This window comes from Lutra lutra, chromosome 2 (genome assembly GCF_902655055.1).
Source record: "Lutra lutra chromosome 2, mLutLut1.2, whole genome shotgun sequence".
Classification (NCBI taxonomy): domain Eukaryota; kingdom Metazoa; phylum Chordata; class Mammalia; order Carnivora; family Mustelidae; genus Lutra; species Lutra lutra.
This window is the reverse complement of record NC_062279.1, coordinates 40,484,308-40,504,516: the sequence shown is the minus strand read 5'-3', so window position 1 is coordinate 40,504,516 and position 20,209 is coordinate 40,484,308. Positions and strand designations below refer to the sequence as shown.

Here is a 20,209-nt window from a genome sequence, read left to right as displayed (position 1 = left end):
CAGAAAACTCTACCTCATGAACGAGCCATAATTAATTTCATCAGTCTGCTCTATGGAGCAATTAGATTTTCTGCCTTTAAAAAAAAAGTATTATAAATAATGCTTCTATTTCCTCAAGAGAAATGTAAAGAAATAGAATTACATAGCTTGAACACAAACAATGTTAAGGCTCATGGTATATACGCTAATTGTACAGGACACCCGTATCTTGGAAGCCATGTGCTCAGACTTCTTCCTCTCTTTCTGGCCAGATTCCCACCACCCACACCTGACATCCTTTTCATCAGACTCACAGAAGTGCTCTGGCTTCCCCATCTCTCTGCTCTCAGCTACTCTGTGTATTAGAAAGGAACTCTTCTCTAGACGCCCACCTAACACAGTGACTGGTAAAGAGCAGAACATGCAATAAATATCCATTGCACTAATAAATGAACAAAAAGAAAATGAATGAGTCCTGAAAAAACACTCAGGCTTTCATACAGCCAAGAAGATGCTAGAAGTTTTTCCTCCCACTAAAGCTCCCTTCCACCGAGAGGAGTGAATCATATCTCAGACATATTCAGCTTCCTCCTAATAGCACTGCAAAGCATCTCCCTTCATGCCTTTAGGATGCCGGAAACTGCCATATGACCTGGACAACTAGAGAATACTATTAAATATCTAAATTAAATGATATGCAGTTAAGAGACTATGCAGAAAACATTTCAATTATTTTCCCTCTTTCTAGTTACTTAAAGATAATAATTATATAATACCTAACCCTTGAAACAGAAACAAGAAGTATATCTTTTATAGTTTATAAACTATTATTCATCCTAAATTCTAACCATAGCATTATAAGCAGCAGCTCTCATCAAAACAAAACAAAACACTTATACTATCACATACAGAAGGAAGAAAAAGCCTTCAAACAATGTGCATAAAACTTGACAAGCAAGAAAATACTGCACTTGAGAAAAGCAAAAACAGAAGAACAAGACACATCATTACTGACCACTAAGCTGGCTCATTATGGGACCATCTACTGAGCAACAACAGTTTCACTGTTAAGGTAATGGGAAACTCTGAGTTGTAAGCAGTATGTATGACTGTTAGAACAGACATCCTCAAAATCCTCCTTTCTAACCCCCTACTTTCAAAAGTCAGAAGTAAATCCAGAAAGCCATCTCAAAAGATGTCCTAACTTATAAAGTAGCCTTAGAAAGAACAAAAGGGGGGCGCCTGGGTGGCTCAGCGGGTTAAGCTGCTGCCTTCGGCTCAGGTCATGATCTCGGAGTCCTGGGATCGAGTCCCGCATCGGGCTCTCTGCTCAGCGGGGAGCCTGCTTCCTCCTGTCTCTCTGCCTGCCTCTCTGCCTGCTTGTGATCTCTCTCTGTCAAATAAATAAATAAAATCTTTAAAAAAAAAAAAAAAAAAAAGAAAGAACAAAAGGCAGATGCCCTCATACTTACCTGCATGAGAACACACACCCTAGGGTGACAACTGTCTTTCCTGGGAACACACATGGCCACTGCCTTAAAAATGGACTCGGATGCAGAGAACAGAGGTGATATGGATTTCAGAGTGTTCGCTGGGTTTCTGGGTTCCATATTTGTGCTATGTAACTATGGCATATTCACAGCCAAAGTGCCCGTGCCTCGGAGGTGCTGAAAATAGAGGAGGTAAGTATTCTAGCCACAGAAAAATGACTTTGAGGTTGCTCACACTCAGGACTAAACATCTGCGTAACAGCTCTTTACTCCGTCACTCGTGATAATGGGGCCTAGTCTCAGCAGAACAAGAGAGCAGAGATAATGCAGCCAAAGCGGCTATGTACAATGTGGTCCAGCTGGTTTCCGTACTGCTATGTTCCCCTCTTGTCGGCCTTCAGGATGCACTGTGTGATACAAGACTGAAAGTTCAGCATTTCCATCTTTGATTACAGCGCTATCCTTAGGAAAAACAGCCCAGTGAGGACCAAGATGTCAACCCAAGTATGTAAGAGTTCGAAGTGAATTCGTCTGCTTCAACCAGGACACTGTCTGCCAAATAAATAAATAAAACCTTAAAAAAAAAAAATCATAGAACTGTCATGGCGGTGAGCCCCCACAAGGGTCATCCTCCCTCTGATCGCAAATAGAAACTCAGGACAAAGTACAAAAAGCAGCTACTTGGAACTATGAAAAAGAAACAAAGCAGGCGGACTGTGGCTTTATTAGTGAAAACATACAGGCATAAAGATAGACATACAGACCAAGAGAACAGAGTAAAGAGCCCTGAAATAAACCCTCAAATATATGGTCAAATGATTCCTGACAAGGGTGCCAATGCTAATTCAATGGGGAAAGGACAGTCTTTTCAACAAATTGTGTGGGGGAAACTGGATAATCACATGCAAAAGAATGAAGTTGGACCCTTACCTATCACCATTAACAAAAATTAGCTCAAAAATGGATCAAAGACCTAAATGTAAGATTTAAACTATAAAACCCTTAGAAGAAAACATAAAACAAATGCTTCATAATATTGGATTTGGCAATGATTTCTTGAATAGGACACCAAGGCAAAATCAACAAAAGAAAAAAATAGACAAATTGGACCTCATGAAAATTTTGTGTATTGAAAGACAATAAAAACAGAGTTAAAGAGCAACCCACAGCTTTCCGCGCTACCCTGGGAAGGGTCCATACGGCATTGTTTCGCATTCCCATCATAACTTAATGGGAAACTTTCACAATGTCCGGAGCCCTTGATGTCCTGCAAATGAAAGAGGAGGATGTCCTCAAATTCCTTGCAGCGGGAACCCATTTAGGTGGCACCAACCTTGACTTCCAGATGGAACAGTACATCTACAAAAGGAAAAGTGATGGTATCTACATCATAAATCTGAAGAGAACCTGGGAGAAGCTTCTGCTGGCAGCTTGTGCCATTGTTGCCATTGAAAACCCAGCTGATATCAGTGTCATATCGTCCAGGAATACTGGCCAGCGAGCTGTGCTGAAATTTGCTGCTGCAACTGGAGCCACTCCCATTGCTGGCCGCTTCACTCCTGGAACATTCACTAACCAGATCCAGGCAGCCTTCCGAGAGCCAAGACTTCTGGTGGTTACTGATCCCAGGGCTGACCACCAGCCTCTTACAGAGGCGTCTTACGTTAACCTGCCTACCATTGCTCTATGTAACACAGACTCTCCTCTGCGCTATGTGGACATTGCCATCCCTTGCAACAACAAGGGAGCTCACTCAGTGGGTTTGATGTGGTGGATGCTGGCCAGGGAAGTTCTGCGCATGCGTGGCACCATTTCCCGTGAACACCCGTGGGAGGTCATGCCTGATCTCTACTTCTACAGAGATCCTGAAGAGATTGAAGGAAGAGCAGGCTGCAGCTGAAAAGGCTGTGACCAAGGAAGAATTCCAGGGTGAATGGACGGCTCCAGCTCCTGAGTTCACGGCTACTCAGCCTGAAGTTGCAGACTGGTCTGAAGGCGTGCAGGTGCCCTCTGTGCCTATTCAGCAGTTCCCTACTGAAGACTGGAGCGCCCAGCCAGCCACTGAAGACTGGTCTGCAGCTCCCACTGCTCAGGCCACTGAATGGGTAGGAACAACCACTGAGTGGTCTTAAGCTGCTCTTCCACAGAGGCAAACAAAATGGAAATAAGGTTGACGGAAAATAAACAGTTTGTAAAAAAAAAAAAAAAAAAGCAACCCACAAAATGGGGAAAAAAAATTTCAAATCATATATCAGATAAAGAATTAATACCCAAATTAGATAGAAAACCTCTAAAACTCAACAACAAAAATAGCCAAACCAATTCAAAAATGGGCGAAGTATTTGAATAGATATTTCTCCAAAGTAGATGCACAAATAGAAAATGGAAATGAAAAGATGCTCAACATCACTGATCATTAGGGAAATGCAAACCCAAACTACAATGAGATACCATGTCACACCAATTAGGATGGCTGCTATCAAAAAACCAAAAACAAAACAGAAAATGACAAGTGTGGTGAGAATGTGGAGAACTCTCCACATTCTTGTGGAGAGTTGGAACTCTGGTACACTGTTGGCAAGAATATAAAATGGTATGGACGCTATGGAAAACAGAGTGTCAGCTCCTCAAAAAATTAAGAATATAATTACCATATGACCCAGCCATTCCACCTCTAAGTATGTACCCAAAAGAATTGTAATCGGGGTCTCAATGAGTTATTTGTAGACTTGTGCTCACAGCAACAGACTGAATAACACAATCACTAAAATGTTGAAGGAACCCAAGCATCTGTTGACAGATAAATGGATAAGCAAAATGTGGGGTGTACAATGAAATATTACTCAGCCTTAAGAAGGAGGAAATTCTGATCCGTGCTACAACATGGACACACCTTGAAGGCTTTATGGTAAGTGAAATAAGTCAGTCACAAAAAAGACAATTACTGTACGATTCCATTTATATGACATATTTGAGTAGTCAAATCATAGAGGCAGAGAGGAGAATGGTGATTTCCAGGAACTGACAGGAGAGGAGGATAGAGAGTCATTGTCAACTGGATACAGAGTTCTGGTTTTATAAGAAGAGTGAGCTGTAAAGATGGATGGTGGTGAGGGCAATATTATAGTATGGATGTAATATACTGAAATATACACTTAAGATGGTGAATTTATGTTACGTGTATCTTACCACAATAAAATAAATTTTGGGGGGAAAAAAGGCAAGCAGATTGTAGAAAGGAATCAAAAGTTGGAAAAGTGACCTTCAAAGAGTTCATTTCCCTGCCCAACCTCACCTTTCCTTCACCTTCTCCACCAACCCGCATTCATCTGTCTCCCTCCCTCTTTTCTCTTGAGGCCTTGCCCAAAGGATGGGCTCCAGTCACAGAGGTCCACGATCGCACAAATCTCAGATAGAAATCCCATCTGTCTGGCTCCTGTGAGCCAAGAAGTGTGAGTGGAACCACAGAGAGGAGACAGCTAGAGAAGGGGATCCCCCAGTTCTATGTGTGAGCCCACTCAAGTCTCAGGGTCAGCCCCGGAGATGCCCATGGGCAGGACAGACCCAAAACAGAAAGCAGAGGCTTTGGAAAACTAAACTGCATGGGAACCACTATTCAGAGAGGGTGAGCTAGAACTAGCAGCCTAAACTTAATGATGCTGATTGCCTGCATAAAAATATAAATAAACAAACTTCTCCAGGATTCCAAAAGGACCCAGAGTTTACACAACGCAATATTTGCAGTGTTCAGGACCATGCAAAATGACTCAATGTACAAAGAACCAGGGAAATGTGACAAATTCCCAAAGGAAAGGGACAATCAACAGATGCTGACCCCAACATGACCCAGGTTAGAATTACCAAGTAAAGGCTTTAAAGTAGCCATTATAGGGGTGCCTAGGTGGCTCAGTGGGTTAAGCCGCTGCCTTCGACTCAGGTCATGATCTCAGGGTCCTGGGATCGAGCCCCGCATCGGGCTCTCTGCTCAGCAGGGAGCCTGCTTCCTCCTGCCTCTCTGCCTGCTTGTGATCTCTCTCTGTCAAATAAATAAATAAAATCTTTAAATAAATAAATAAATAAAAATAAAAAATAAAAAAAAGTAGCCATTATAGGTTGACTGGGTGGGTCAGTGGGTTAAAGCCTCTGCCTTCAGAGGCTCAGGTCATGATCCCAGGGTCCTGGGATCGGGCCCTGCGTCGGGCTCTTTGCTTGGCAGGGAGCCTGCTTCCTCCTCTCTCTGCCTGCTTCTCTGCCTACTTGTGATCTCCATCTGTCAAATAAATAAATAAAATCTTTGAAAAAAAAAAAAAGTAGCCATTATAGCCATGCTCCATGAGGCAAACTATCTTTTTTTTTTTTTTAAGGATTTTATTTATTTATTTGACAGAGATCACAAGTAGGCAGAAAGGCAGGCAGAGAGAGAGAGAGGAGGAAGCAGGCTCGCCGCCAAGCAGAGAGCCCGACGCGGGGCTCGATCCCAGGACCCTGAGACCATGATCTGAGCCGAAGGCAGAGGCTTTAACCCACTGAGCCACAGGCGCCCCGAGGCAAACTATCTTAAAATTAGCAGAAAGCTGGGTGTTCCAGCAGAGGAACAGAAACTATAAAAAAGAACACAATGGGATAGAACTGAAAACTAGAAAGGGGTTCAAGAATGCATTTTTTAAGACAGAAGATATTTCTGAGTGTTGATGGGGCTGATCCAGGAAAGAGGGAAAATGAAGGATGCAGGGAGCAAAGATCAACTTTACAGCAATATCCTTGAGTAAGTGGGAAGGGACAGAGTCCATTGCAAGAAGAAGGGTAGGCCTTGGATAGATACAGATGAGAGTACGGATAGGAAGGAGATCAGAGTCTATAAGTATAGATGTGGTGGGTGGGTGTAGTTTCATCAACAAGAGGATATACTGTCTTCAGAATGTCTTTACTTTGTCAGTGAATTGAGAAGCAGGGCCACCAGCAGATATTCAGGAAGGGGGAGAAGATGCTGGAGGTTTGGAGAAAAGAAAAGGCACGGAGAAGTCGTTTTGGAGCGTGACTATCTGGATTAGGGGGAAAGTGCCCAAATTCAGTGAAGCTATAAGGATTCCTTTGTAGGCAATGTTAAAAGTCACAGACAACTGGCATTTTCAAATTGTCTGAGAAACATTACATCCTACTAAATGCTACTCAGCCACCTTGTAAACACTCCCAAGTCATTTCCTCAGGAACCAGTCCCAAATGTTGGATACCACTTAAACCTGAACACCCAGCACCGGGGGCAAAGGGCTGGACAGGAAGTGTAAAGAGGTCTCTATATTTGCTTTGTGGCAGACACACCACATCAGGTCAGATGATGGGAATGAGTGTGGAATACCGAAACCTGGCAGGCAGACAAAGGTCAGCAGATGGAGAGGGAAATTCCAAACTGGGAATTCTTCAAATAACCAATGACAGACCATAATAACTATTCCAGGAGAAGCCACAAAAGAAGATTGCTCAACTGTAGAAAGAGCTCTCTCATTTTGTCCTCATAGCTGAGCACTAACTGATGATGTCTGACATCAATGCAAATCAGGCACCGAACTGAGAAGGTAAATAGGCTTAAGGAATATTCCCTATGGCCCCAGCTTATTAAGAAAAGAAGCCCCAAGACAAATAGGGCACAGAGAAAGGTCAAGAGAAAAGCCATAACTGAGAGAACTTAGAGGCAGCTGAGAGGAATCAAAAGTAGTTCCTGGAACGTAACAAACCAAAAATCTTTTCTTTTTTTTTAAGATTTTATTTATTTGACAGACAGAGATCACAAGTAGGCAGAGAGACAGGCAGAGAGAGAGGAGGAAGCAGGCTCCCTGCTGAGCAGAGAGCCCGATGTGGGGCTCGATCCCAGGACCCTGGGATCATGTCCTGAGCCGAAGACAGAGGCTTTAACCCACTGAGCCACCCAGGTGCCCCACAAACCAAAAATCTTAAACACATCAAAAGAAAGAAGGAAATTCTGTAGCTCTTGACCCATGAAGGAGGGCTCTTCAGAATATGAAATAGCTTTTTCTGAACAGGCAACATCTGCAAACTAAGGGGGAGGTACCAGAAAGCGCAAAGAAACCCATTCAGGAGTGGATAGAAGAGCCTCCCACCCATGACAGGGCATCCCTGGTGACAGTGACAATGATGACAAAAACAGAAAACACACCCCTGATGAGCGCCGCATGACCCCAGGCAGGCGCGGGGCTGGTACTTGATGTATGTCTCGTCGTGTCATCCTGACGCATCACGATTCTGGTTTTATAGGTGAGGAAACAGCCTCACAGATGTTGTGCCAGTGATACCAGAGAATACACATTTCGAAGTTCTGTGAAACAGGAGCTATTACTCTCTGTACTGGAATCCTTACAGGTGAGGAAATCCAAGACTGCAGCGAAGCCATGACCCAGACGCTAGAACTATCACGGAAAGGCTTTCAAGCAGCTATCACAGCTCTGTTACAAAAACGTTACAGCATGTTTTAAAAAATGCCAACGATTTAACTGCGCGTGCAGGTCACTCTCATTCTGAGGTACGGACAGACAGACACACCTGGAGAATGTTGATCAAATGACCCCTACAGCTGCCTCTAGATGCTAAAAAGCTGCGATCCCTGCTGCTTCTCTCCAAACATCCTCTCACTGGAACGCGCTCGTGTGCATGAAATCTAACCACAGCCCTCCGTCGCTTCCCAAGGCTCCTGTGCACACAGTGGAGTCTGGCAGTGCCCACCGTGGTTCCAATCTGCCGGGCTCCGCAGCACAGCCCGTGAGCTATCCAGCCCCAAACGGAGGCAGGTGCTCCAATCCTCTGCTTATCTAAATGGCACTAGCACATCCTGATGGTAAAAAAAAAAAAGTGGGGGGGGACCAGAGGCCCGGTTCCAGACAAGGCTTTGTGTTTCGCTTTCTCCAAATCACTTCAGGGTCTCTGATGGCAGTTTTCTCACCTGTGAAAACGTGGGAGGTGGGCTAACATCATCAAACTTCAGAGCCATAAGGGGCCCCCACACATCAGGTTACATTTGATTCAATTCATTTACTGGCGTACACAGAGCACTTCTCAGACCCAAAATTCTAAAAATAACAGCCACCGTGATAAACAGGTTTTGTTCTGAAAGTTCACTTGTAAATCAGTTCTTTGAAACTGGGAACATATTTCTCCAAAGAAATAATGTTATTAGAGACTGTTAGGTTTCCATGCCAACCCACAAAAGCCCATTAAATTGTTAAGTACCTGAATATAGTACTACTATAGTAACACCTCTCCTCGCTGGGACGCAAGGGGAGTACCTCCTGCCTCCCTGTCAAGCCCCCAGGGACTCGGCCAAGCCACTGCCACCAAGCATGGGGATGAAGAAAATTCTCAGGAAAAAATGGAAAATGAGAAAATGAGAATGGAAAGGAAGTGGAGAGACAGGTGTTGGGGGAGCGCCCTTGAGGCAAGGGCGTGAAGACCAGAGAAGCGGCTCTGCAAGAGCAGGGAGAGGAAACAGCAGCAGGAGAGGAGCCACTGCCCTCCACCCCTCCCCAGCCCCACTTCTGGCTCCTTCCATTACATCGGACCCTTGTTAGCACCAACATCGAAGCCACCTATGAGGAGGACCTGGGGAAGGAGAGGGGTCTGAGAAAGAGGCAGGGCGTGTCCGCTGGGCCTGTATCAGCTAAGCAGTGAATCTCAACACACGCTACCCACAAGCCAGAAATAACAAAAGGGCATTTCTCTGATCAGAGCTTGGCACACCCCAGGGCTCTCATGCTTGGGGAACCTGATCTCCCGCCTTAGAGTACCTCACCCACACTGGGGTTGCAGGTTCCCACCTCCGGCTCCATCCACTCTCCCCACATCCTCCCCCTGTCCTGTGAATCTCAGGTCGGGCACAAGGCTGGGCCCATAGCCTGGGCACCATGCTTACGGGACCCCACTCACACCTCCTCCAGCCATGCCACCCCCATGGAATCCAGGGTTCACAGGGCCCCTAGACTCGATACCATCACAGGGCCTGGGACCTGCTTCCGTACTTGCCTGGGTCCACTCTCTCCAGGGAGCCCCACTTCACCGCTTGCACAAAAGAGGCTGTTCATAGGAGGTGCAGACAGACTGGCAGTCTGAGACCAGGAGTGCCTATGTACCACAGGGAGATTTTGAACAAGAACCTTGAGGATCCTGAGAATTCTACATTCAAATCTGACTGTCCAGGTTGTTATGAAGTTCTCCTTATCCAGAGAGTGGGTTAGAACCTGATTCATAGCCAGGCTGCCATGTAACTTTGAAATATTTATTTAGAAACACGGTCCCTGAGCTGCCATTTATATTCCTGCCCCAGGCCCGACAAATGTCAGGGGTGGGGCTGGCCCTCCTATCCCTCCTTCTGTCACCAGGCAATGTGCCAAGAAGGTCTAATCAGAATGTCTACTAATGACTTGGCAAGCTAGCTTACTTCCCTCCCCAGGGTCTCTTCGTAATAAGAAATGAAATTATTCCCAACACGCCCCAAACAGGTTCCCTAAATCTCACTCCCACTGGGGGTACTTCGCTCTGTCCCACACCCACACACACGAGATCACAAAGATGACCTCTGTCATCACCACACCCCTGGGACTTGTGGTCTTTCCGATTCTGTTGCTCCCACAATAGAACCCTCACTAACTCACACCAGGGTGTGAGCCCACAAATGACGTTGCTTCAGTGTGAAACAATGTTAGAGTAAAATCGGCCTAAACCACAGACAGGTAAGTCACAGATATGGTCTCAGGTTACTCACATCCTGAGCCATGCCACAACACAGTCTGAGCCAGGCTGCTAATTCTGGAAGGAGCCCGTCTGCCCACACTTGAGGTCTAAGTGGTCTTTCCAGTAAGCACAGATAAAAGATAACACAGTCCCGTTCTGCATTCAGAAGCAGGGTGCTACGGCCAGGGGCCCCCACAAATCCAACAACAGATCACCATCAGGAAACGCCCAAACATTTAGGAAATCCCTATTGGCTGGGTTTATCTACAGGTAGTTCAGTTTGGTGTCCTTTATACAGTGAAGAGCAGGTAAAACACGTTCACCCTGAACACAGCATCCCTTTGAACAACCCTGGGGAACCTAATTTGTCATCATCAGCAGCACAGACCAGGTAACAGATATATAGCTATGAACGATTGACGGGCCATGGTCAAGTTAAATGTCTGATCGACACGTGATTTGATCTGTGCTGTGTGATTTTCATGTTGTCAGACTCTTCGTGATTTATAATAAATTCTGCAAGTTCTGTGTGTGTCCTAACCTTGACCCCAATTTGCTCAGTCACAGTTATTAAAATCAGTAATCCTGCCTGATCAGTCACCATGCCCTGGATACCACCACAGCCTAGGGCCAGTCATTACAGCATCTGATGCCTCAGACATCACTCCAAATATGGTTTTAAAACACTGGAAACAAGATCAAAAGGCCTGGCAATTCAAAAATTATTAGAATTACTAAATTTGGTAAGGGGTCATGTTCCTTTTGAAAAGCCTTTCTACATACCAACAACAGCCAGTTAGAAAAGTTAAAGAAGAGGGATATAAGATCCCTTTCATAACAAAAATTAACTAGCTAGACCGGAACATTCAAAATTTGCCAAAAAGACAAAAAAAAAAAAAAAGGGAAAATAGAACAAACAGATATACCACATTTCTGGAAAAATAACTTAATCATATGTAGATTTCAAGTCTTTAGAAATTAATCTAAAATGTATACTAATCCAATCAAATCCCCCCCAAAATTTTTTTTCAGGGCTTAGCAAAATGGTTCTAACCATTATCTAAAATAATAACTATATGAGAAAAGAAATTGTTTTAAAAGAAAAGCTATTGAGGGGACAGGGCAAGACCCTACCCTCACAAATATGAAAATATAGACTAAATTCCAATGATTAAGTGAGTAATGGCCCAGCAATAAAGAGGCCTATTAATGCATCAGAATAGAAAAATCCAGACAAGGATCTAAGTATAAATAATAACTTAATAGATCATAAAGGTGGCATTTCAAATCAAGGGGACAAGGTGAATTAGTTAACAAGTAATATGGAAACCATTGGTTAAAATTTGGGGGGGAAATTAGTAGATCCTTAGTCTAAAACACTCATCAAATTAAACTGTAGATCCAACAAAGACAAAACATGAAACCATAAAATTATGAGAATGCCAGCAAATACTTATATTCTCCTAGAGTGGGACAGGAATTCTGTCTCAATCTTGCTGGGATGACTCCAGGACCACACCCGCTCTCAGCTCAGAAAGGGGACTCCTCCCCTCCCCACACCCCGAGATCCAGAGTCTTCCCATGTACACTGTCTCCAACTCGGCCTGGGAAGCCAAGGAAGCAAAAGGGCCCTGGAGGGTAGAGTGTTCTGGGAGGCAGGAAACACCAGGTTCCAATGAGGAAGGCGTTCATGCATGCTTTGCGGACCAACTGCCCCAAGAGAGCTCTGGAGGAAGAAGGGAGCTTCTCTAAAGCTTCAGTGACTCGTTGCTATTCCTCTTCTCATTCTAAGTAAATATTCACTTTTGTATCTAATCCTGTATTCAAAATGTTATATTCTTTTTCTTAAAGAAAAACCCAAATGGCATAGGTGTGGGGCCCCACAAAACCCTAATTTGTCCTTGCATCACACTCCCCTCGGTGGCATAGCACTGACACGTTCCACACGATCCCGGCGGCCCTGAGGACAGATTAGGAGGAGGGCCTTGATATGTACTCACTAAATGACTCTGCGTGTGTGACACATACACACAGGGGTACAGGGAAGAGCACAACCTTTGAAATGAGGCAGACCCCCTGGAGCTTCAGTTCCCTTTTCTGTAAGATGAAGGTCATGATACCTTGCGTGTCGGGAAGACCCAATGAGATCAGGTGTACAAACACGCCAAGGACAGAGTACCTAACACATGGTGATAAAAATTTAAAAGAAAGAAGGTCTGGGAAAATGTATGTTAAGATAAAGTTATTTCTGGGTGGCAAGAGAGTGAGAGTTTTTTCTTTATGTCTTCTTTTTGTCTGTATTTTCGATTTTTTCTTTACTTTTTTATTCATGTATTCTAATCTATCAGGAATAAGCACATAAGACTTGAGGGGGGAAAAAAAAGAAAAAGAAAAACTATTTGGTGATGATCCTAGTTCATATCACCTACTTCTTACATTCATGTTATAAGGTTCTCTGTAAAGAGAGCAGTTTCAAAGTAACCTACATGGTCCCGGGAGCTGACCTGTCATGCTGTCTCTCCCGTGAGTGAGCTACTGATGGATTCAAGCCAGAGGACAGGACCGTCCCAGGGATCCCGCTCCCTGGCCATCCACATCGCAGGGCCTGCCGTGGTCTCAGATGGAGAAGTGAGACAGCGGGTCTGGCAGTCTAGCTGCCCTTGATCTTTCCCATTCTAGGTCTGAGCATGAGCCACATGTCCAGGCGAGCTCCGAAAGGGACGGCTCGCGGCACCCCAAGCCGGCCGGGAACGGTGCCTGCTCAAATGCTCTTCGTCTGCAACTCTTGGTTGCAGAGATTTTCTGAATCTGGCAGGCGTGGCATCTCAGGGGAGGAGGTTCCGTCACCAGGCTAACTCGGACGTATCCGAGTGGTAGGAATAAGAAGCTTGGGAGTCAGGAGGCCTGGGTTCAAGTTCTGTTTCTGCTCATTAACAGCCATACGACCAGCCCTGGGCAAATCACTTCACTTCACTGAGGCTGTCTGATCACCCATCCAACTTGGATAACAGTATCTACCTACACTCAGACATCAAAATAATCAGGTGCCTACATGCTTCAGTGAACTGCGAAGTGTCCCACAAAGGTAGACAGCACAGCGATGACTACCTTCAGCCGTCCACAACACTAGTTCCTCTCCTCTGGAAAACCAACCTTGGCTAATGGAGGACAGGAAACATCGGTGCTCCGTCTCACACTCCACCCGGGAGTGTGCCAAACTAGAAGGCCAAAAAGAACGTGTGAAACCAACAGCAACACAGAGGCTACCCAGAGTGTCTCCCTGTCAGCCAGGCCTCTGGGATAGAGAGATGAAACCAACACCTTCCAGCTTAGGAAGGCCTTAGAAAACCAGCAAAGCTTCGTCCCACTTTACCCACAGGAGACGTGCTCAGGAGGGTGGAGGGAGCCGAGACTCTGGCACAAGCAGATCTAACCCTCCTTTCACTTCCCACTACTCCATCAAGATTCAAAGCTCCAGGGAGGACCGTCCAGCTGGCTGTTCAAGGAGGTGAGCCTGTGCCCGGCCACAGCCAATGCTTGCCCCCCACCAAGATGACACACAGAAGGGGAGTCCCCAAAAGGGAAATGACAGCAAGAACCAAAACGAATGTGCTCTCCGGAATTTCCTAAATGTGGAAATACGGGCCACGTAAGACTCAGGCTTCTCCCACAGAAGAGTTTCTCACCAGCTCTCCCACACCCCTCATTTGGGACAAAAGAAGACACTGGCCAGGGCAACAGCAGTGGGAAAGGGGACAACTCCAGAGAGAGACAGCATTGACCAGCACCCTCCCCCGGGGAAATGACAGGAAATGGAGTCATCTTGGTGGTTGCGGGACTGGAGACGGAATCTGTGGCCTGTCACATCTCCACCTTCTCTGACTCCATGTCCAGCTGGGTCACATATGTCTACCTCTCATACGGGGCATAGAGATTTCCATCAGGGACAAAATCAAATAGAGCACTGAAGCACACGCCCTAAGAAAGGCAAACACCAAAGACAGGTCATTCTAATGCCCTCTCTGTTATTTAATGTGGTTTATTATTGTGATCCGGATATATTCGTGGTCTCGGGGCCTCTGTTTTCATTAAGAACTACAAAATGTGCAGTGTGATATCTGTGACTTTTGCTCTACCAGAATGAAGCAGACATCAGTGAGGCTTCAAATCCAGCAATGAGTTTTTCTCCAGCTGGCATCCCAAACAACAAATTCCTCAGCCACACATTCACGCATCCAGTAAAACCCACACGTTTCTTCTCCTGAGCAGAAAAACTTAGGAAATAAACACACTTGCATCTCATCCCTTGTCCTCATTGGAAACTGTAGTTTAGAAAAGAGTGCAGTCACACTGAAAGAGACACCGTCCTAAAGAAATGGTACATACGCGCCCGTCACAATAATCAAACATACAGGGCTGTACAGATGCGCCAGTTATTAAAAATGAAGTTAAAGCTGAAATTCTTTTCATAGAGCTGTTAATTAGCATGAACTATAAATTGGATTATACTATTCTCTCCATGTTGTAGGCCTTGGATCATTAGCACACTAATATGAATAATTCCTGCAATGTCTTCAACCATTTCTCAAGTGTCAGAGAAAAAGGAGCCTCTAAAGTCACGCCAGTCCAGAGGCAAAACACCACCATCCATTATTTACAGTAGTCAGTGGTCTGCGCTCCCTAGAAAGAAAGACGAAGACTACAGACAGAGAGTACTGTTATTACTGGGTCTATTACAACTGTAGATCATGAAGCAAAAAATCATTGCAATTTTTCAATTGCTGACACTTCCAGGCCAGTTTCTTACATAAGTGAAAAAAATGGAAAAGTGACTGAAACAGACACCATATGACCCTTCAAGAAAAAAAATCAAGATTCTAATAAAATATAAATACCCATACCGGCCTACAGATAACTAGTTTCTTACATTTGTATAGTGCTCTGCAGTTAATTTTTACAGTTTAAGAAGCACTTTTACAAACGTGATCCATCTCAAGACCTTCCTTACAACATCCCTCCAAAGTAGGTGTTCCTACCCCATAGCATAAACGACCAGGTGATGCTCTGAGAGAAAATGACTCTGTGACTCAGGTCCTATTTGGTCACTGGGGCCCTCAGTGGGGGCTTCTTGAAACCTAGGTCTTCCTATGGGCTCTTGTGTATCAGTGGGTGATTCGGGAAAATAGGCAGAGTTTGTTTGAGGTGGGGGTGAGGAGAAGACATAGTTAAGATTTCTAGTGGAGGTCACTGGGAAGGCCACGGTTCCCAGCAATGTGGAATACTGACTTTCATTTCAAATCTCCATGGTCTGGTGTGAAACAAAATGGCAGGCCAAGGGCCACTCCCTGAAGGGGAAGAAAAGAGGTCACCACAGGTTGCCACAGGCGGTGAACAATCCCATAACAATGCTTTCCTACAGGTGAAATTCCTTTGTTTTATGGGAAATGTTCTACATCAAGTGTCTATTATATATGGCAGTGTGCCAGGATCTCTGCACTTAAGAAAATCTGCAAGAGAAATCAGGTCATATAGGTGAGTGGGAACAATTCCCCCATATAATTGTATTAGCTCCTTCCCGTCACCCTACAAATTCTCCCATCCCTGATAAATGCAAAATAGAAAAACAGAAAGGAAAAACTCTCTTGGCCCCTTATCACCTTCAAGTTATTGCCCCTTTCTCTTCTTTTCATCTCAGCTAAGAATTTTCGAAAGCACCATCCACACCTGCTGTCTCCACTCCATCACCTACCCCCCAATTGTTCCAGGGGCACCACACTCTGATTTCCATCCCCACTGCTCCAACAGAACCTGGGTCCACCACAGTGCAAGCCTGAGAGAGCACTGCTAGGCTCGTACCTAATGGGCCCAGATGGACTCCAATCCAGTCATGTAATTACGGGTAGCAATGTACCCCCACCCTGTCAATAAGGGATCAAGATCACTCGTTGACAAGTCACAGTTAAATGTTTATCAGAGGCTCCTAACAGGGTGTGACAGTTCTGAAACACACTGTTAAACTTCTGCCACTCTTACCACCCAACAAGCACAACCTAAAGGCCCTGCCCTTCAACCTGGCCTGACCCGTAGCACATAGCAGAAGTAAGGCCATGAGCCTTCCAAGGCTGTTATGAAAATGACATCAAAGCTTTCAATGTGGTTCTCTGGGGAGGCTTGTTTTTAGAATCCAACTACTGTCGTTCTACCGTGGTTCCATAAAGACGAACCAAGGCCCCGGGCCCTCTGCCCCAGCTCAGCTCCGGGTAATCAGCCGGCACCAACCTGCCATCCAGGTGAGTGGTGGTCTTGGAAGAGGATCTGTGGCCTCTTCCCACTCCACCCCACATTCCCCAACTGCCCCTGCCCTTGAGCCGTCCCAGCTGACATGCATGACGTGCAGGCTTTCCATCACCGACCCTGCCCCGAGTGCCTATCTGTGGACTCAATAAATGGCTGCTGCTGTTTTGAGCCACCATGTTTCGGGGCGGGTTTGCTATGTCGCAATAAATAACTGATACCAAGGACTACAGAAGACTCTGGCTTCTCCTTAAAAATTCTACAAGAAAGATGGTGAGAATTTTCTATGTATTAAATTATATAAAACATAATGCTGCTTGAGAGACAACCAGAAAACTGCAGATACAAATTTACCAGAATCTGAAGTAAACTGTGTTTCAGGGGAAAAAAAAAAGGTTACAAGCAGTTATTGTCTAGTAGATGGCTATGTTGATGGGCAATTAATACAGGAATCTTTTTGAAATCGGTTTCTAAAGTAACAGAAAATATAATTTTACATCCTTTTTTTCCAGGAGGCAGCATTAACAGCATTTATAGCCAACTGAAGCTGTTTTTAAATCTTTATTTCCCAGATTAGTTATCTATATTGCTATAAATTCATCAAGTCCTCTAATCTTGTCCAGGTCCCAGGGCGTAGATTTCTCTACTGTGGTTCTTAATTTACTATTTTTGTAAAGGAAACATGATGGAAGCTACCACAAGGATGATATATAGAACTATTAAATAGTAAACAGCCCGCACTTCCCCTAACTCAGAATTTGGCTACAGTTTGCCAAAATGAAAAAAATAGAAACCATATATAAAACAGCTTTTTCCTTATAAGCAAAGCCCACTTGCAATAAACTGCATGAGATATTCAAATTTGTTTGATCATAATAGAACTGTTTAAAAATACATGGCTGGAATTCACATTTGCAGTTTGCAGATGGAACAATAAAGATACTCTGAGTTAATAATTAATATGTTATTCAAATCCAGTAGGAAAGGAGGTGGTGTGTGATGCTCACTAACTCACCGTTTTTATCCTTTGAGCCCTGGGCCTTCCTGTGTCCTGTTTTGTGCAATGGTGACTCGAGAAGTTAGGGCAGGTTTGCCGGTGAAGCGTCTGAGCTAGCCACCCAGTGCAAGTCACTGGGGACAACTGCAGGACACATCAGTACAGGAGACTGAGTTTATTAAAAAGATCTTGAGTTTATTGTGCAAAAAGTACCAGGCAACAGGCCATACCCTGAGGTAAGGGAAAGAGGTCTGAGGCTGGTGGCTAACGTCCCACTCTGCAGGTGATGAGTCCAGGTGTCCCTCCCAGCAGAGAGGGCAGCTGGTCACACAGAGGACCCCTCCTGAAGGCTACCGAGTGGTGCTTCCAGGCCTCGCCACCTCGACAACCCAGCCAGCCTCAGCTAGCAGGGGCATTCTGTACCTAAAGGTAAAATCCACTAACCAACCCAAACTGGGCCCAATTCTTTAAAAAACATAACCCACCAATTCACTTCCACCACACAATAAAATTTAAGAAAGAAGTCCACTAGGGCTGTGAGACCAAATGACAAATTTCACAGGGGGTCAATAGCCTGGACCACTGGGGGTGGCAGCCGTCCAGGTTTGCTGCCCCAAAGCTGAATGCAACTAACTCCCCTCTCTTTGTTCCACCAGCACAGGAAAGCCCTAATGATGGGCCAGGCCTGCTTTGGCAGGCCTAGTGAGGACACCACGTGCTGACCCAAATGATGAGCTCCCTACACTGCCTGCCAGCCCAGTGGCTTTGCACTAATGATGTGGCCTCTTTAATGTCAATTCCTCAGCTGTAGGATGGAGAAGGCAAGACCTGCCCATAACTTCGTGAAGAGCCAAGGCATGGATGCAGTGGTTCTCAAAGCATGTCCCAGGATAAGCAGCATCAGCACCATCTGGAAACTAGTGAGAAATGCGGATCCTCAGGGACCATAGTAGAGTTGCCATATCAGGAACGAATGAGAAGCCATATAAGGGGGAACTACCCTGCCTCTTCACAAGCCCTGTTGGGGATTCTGACTCACACCAAAGTTTGAGCACCACCATGCAACTGTTCTTAAAGCACTTTGCCCAGTGCCTGGTGTATGTTCATAGTTCAATAAAGGACACTTCACCATGGTTACAAATCGCTGACCTCATCCCTTCTCTGCAATGCAGATAACATGATATCCTACCTACAGTGAGCTCCCTGTCTGTGATGAAGACACTGGAGATGGTGATCATTGAGAAGTATGACTACCTGGAAGGGGGACAGAGACCAGAAGATGCCCAAAGTCATGGCTGAGAATTTATATGACTACCTCAAAAAGTGGTGCCTCTGAGGCCATCTGGGATGTGAAGGTCTGAAAGGATCCTTCCATACAGAACTTTCCTTTCTTTTAGTACTTACTGCCATGACTCCTCATCACTCTGGATGCAGAGAGCTCTGGCTACTTAAAGAGAGGTTTGGGGATCCCTGGTCAAAGTCCAGCTGCTAAGCCTTCAACGTGGCCATGGGAATCAAACAAAGAAAGCCCGCATCCTGAAAAGGCACCACTTCCCCCAAATCTGGCCGAGCTTGTAATGGGCCAGAGAGGGAGCACTGTCACCTCATGCAAGAAAGACTCTCAGGCTTGAGCGTGGGAAAAATCAGATGAGTCTGTACTCTGGGCCTTCTGAGCCTTCATGGAAGGATTGTTCTGCTGCTCCAATAGCATCTATGAGCCCGCAGTCTCTTTTCAGCTCAAAACTTGCCAGCACTGAGTCTCCCTCCAACGCTGCCCCAGGCTCTTGTCCATAAGCTGGTCATGTGCCTGTTTGTAATTCGATCCATTCCCTGCCCTTCCCCTGCAAACAATCTTTTCCACACTCACTTGCCAAAAGGCTTCAGCAAGGTTTAAATAGAAGACTGGAGGATGGGAGAGAGGAAGAAGCCAGAGTTTTTCTTCCCTTTCCTCTCTGCTTTGGATGGTATCTCCAGCAGTGGCTTTGTCTTCTCCAAGCCTCCAGCTCCCACCAGATAGGCCTTCCCTCCATGGTCCTGGCCGCTTCTAGGAGCCTCCAGGGAGACCCAGCTCTTGGCCTCTGATGAAAACAACCCCCCCCCTCTTTGTTCCACCAGCCTCGGGGATGATAGTGATTTCCTGCTATTGCTAATCTCTGGGTGACCTCATCATCCCCTACTTGGCTTTCAGATCTTTCAAAGACTTTTTTAACTAAGTCCTGGCATTAAATGGCTTCTGGTTCACTGAGTGGGCCATGACGAATGCAGCCCGCTCTCACAGTTTCAGTCTGGATCATGCTTTACCTGATGTCTCCCCAACTGACTCAAGTCCTGACCCGAGACTTTCTTTGAGACCGCCTTTTCCCATGGGGAGTCCCTGTTCACTCACATCAAGGTCTTTAGTTCTTACCTGTGTGTAATCAACCATGTTTGATATCAGCCCACACAATAGCCCTGGCAGCCCCAACCCCAATCACCTGGACTTCACCCCCATCAGACCCTAGCTCTCATGGGGGTCAGTCAATCTCTACAGGCATTTGCTACCTGTCCCCCTTGCAGCACTCAGTAACAAGGTTAACATACACACTGACGTTCTTAATAAATATTTACATTTAAAATTTTTCCCAGAAGCAACCCTATACTATTAACAGAGCAGGTTAATCAGGTGAAATTAAACTTGTGACTTGAAGTAACTATGTAACTGGCCCCCAACTTG

General features: G+C 45.4%; 1 protein-coding gene and 1 pseudogene across 6 annotated transcripts in view; one reads left to right on the top strand and one right to left on the bottom strand.

The window, feature by feature from the left end:
- LOC125092819 (basic proline-rich protein-like) overlaps nucleotides 1-20,209 on the bottom strand; it is a 299,445-nt gene that overhangs the window by 157,436 nt on the left and 121,800 nt on the right. The gene's annotated exons all lie outside the window — the stretch shown is intronic.
- LOC125092821 (40S ribosomal protein SA-like) lies at nucleotides 2,682-3,680 on the top strand (annotated as a pseudogene).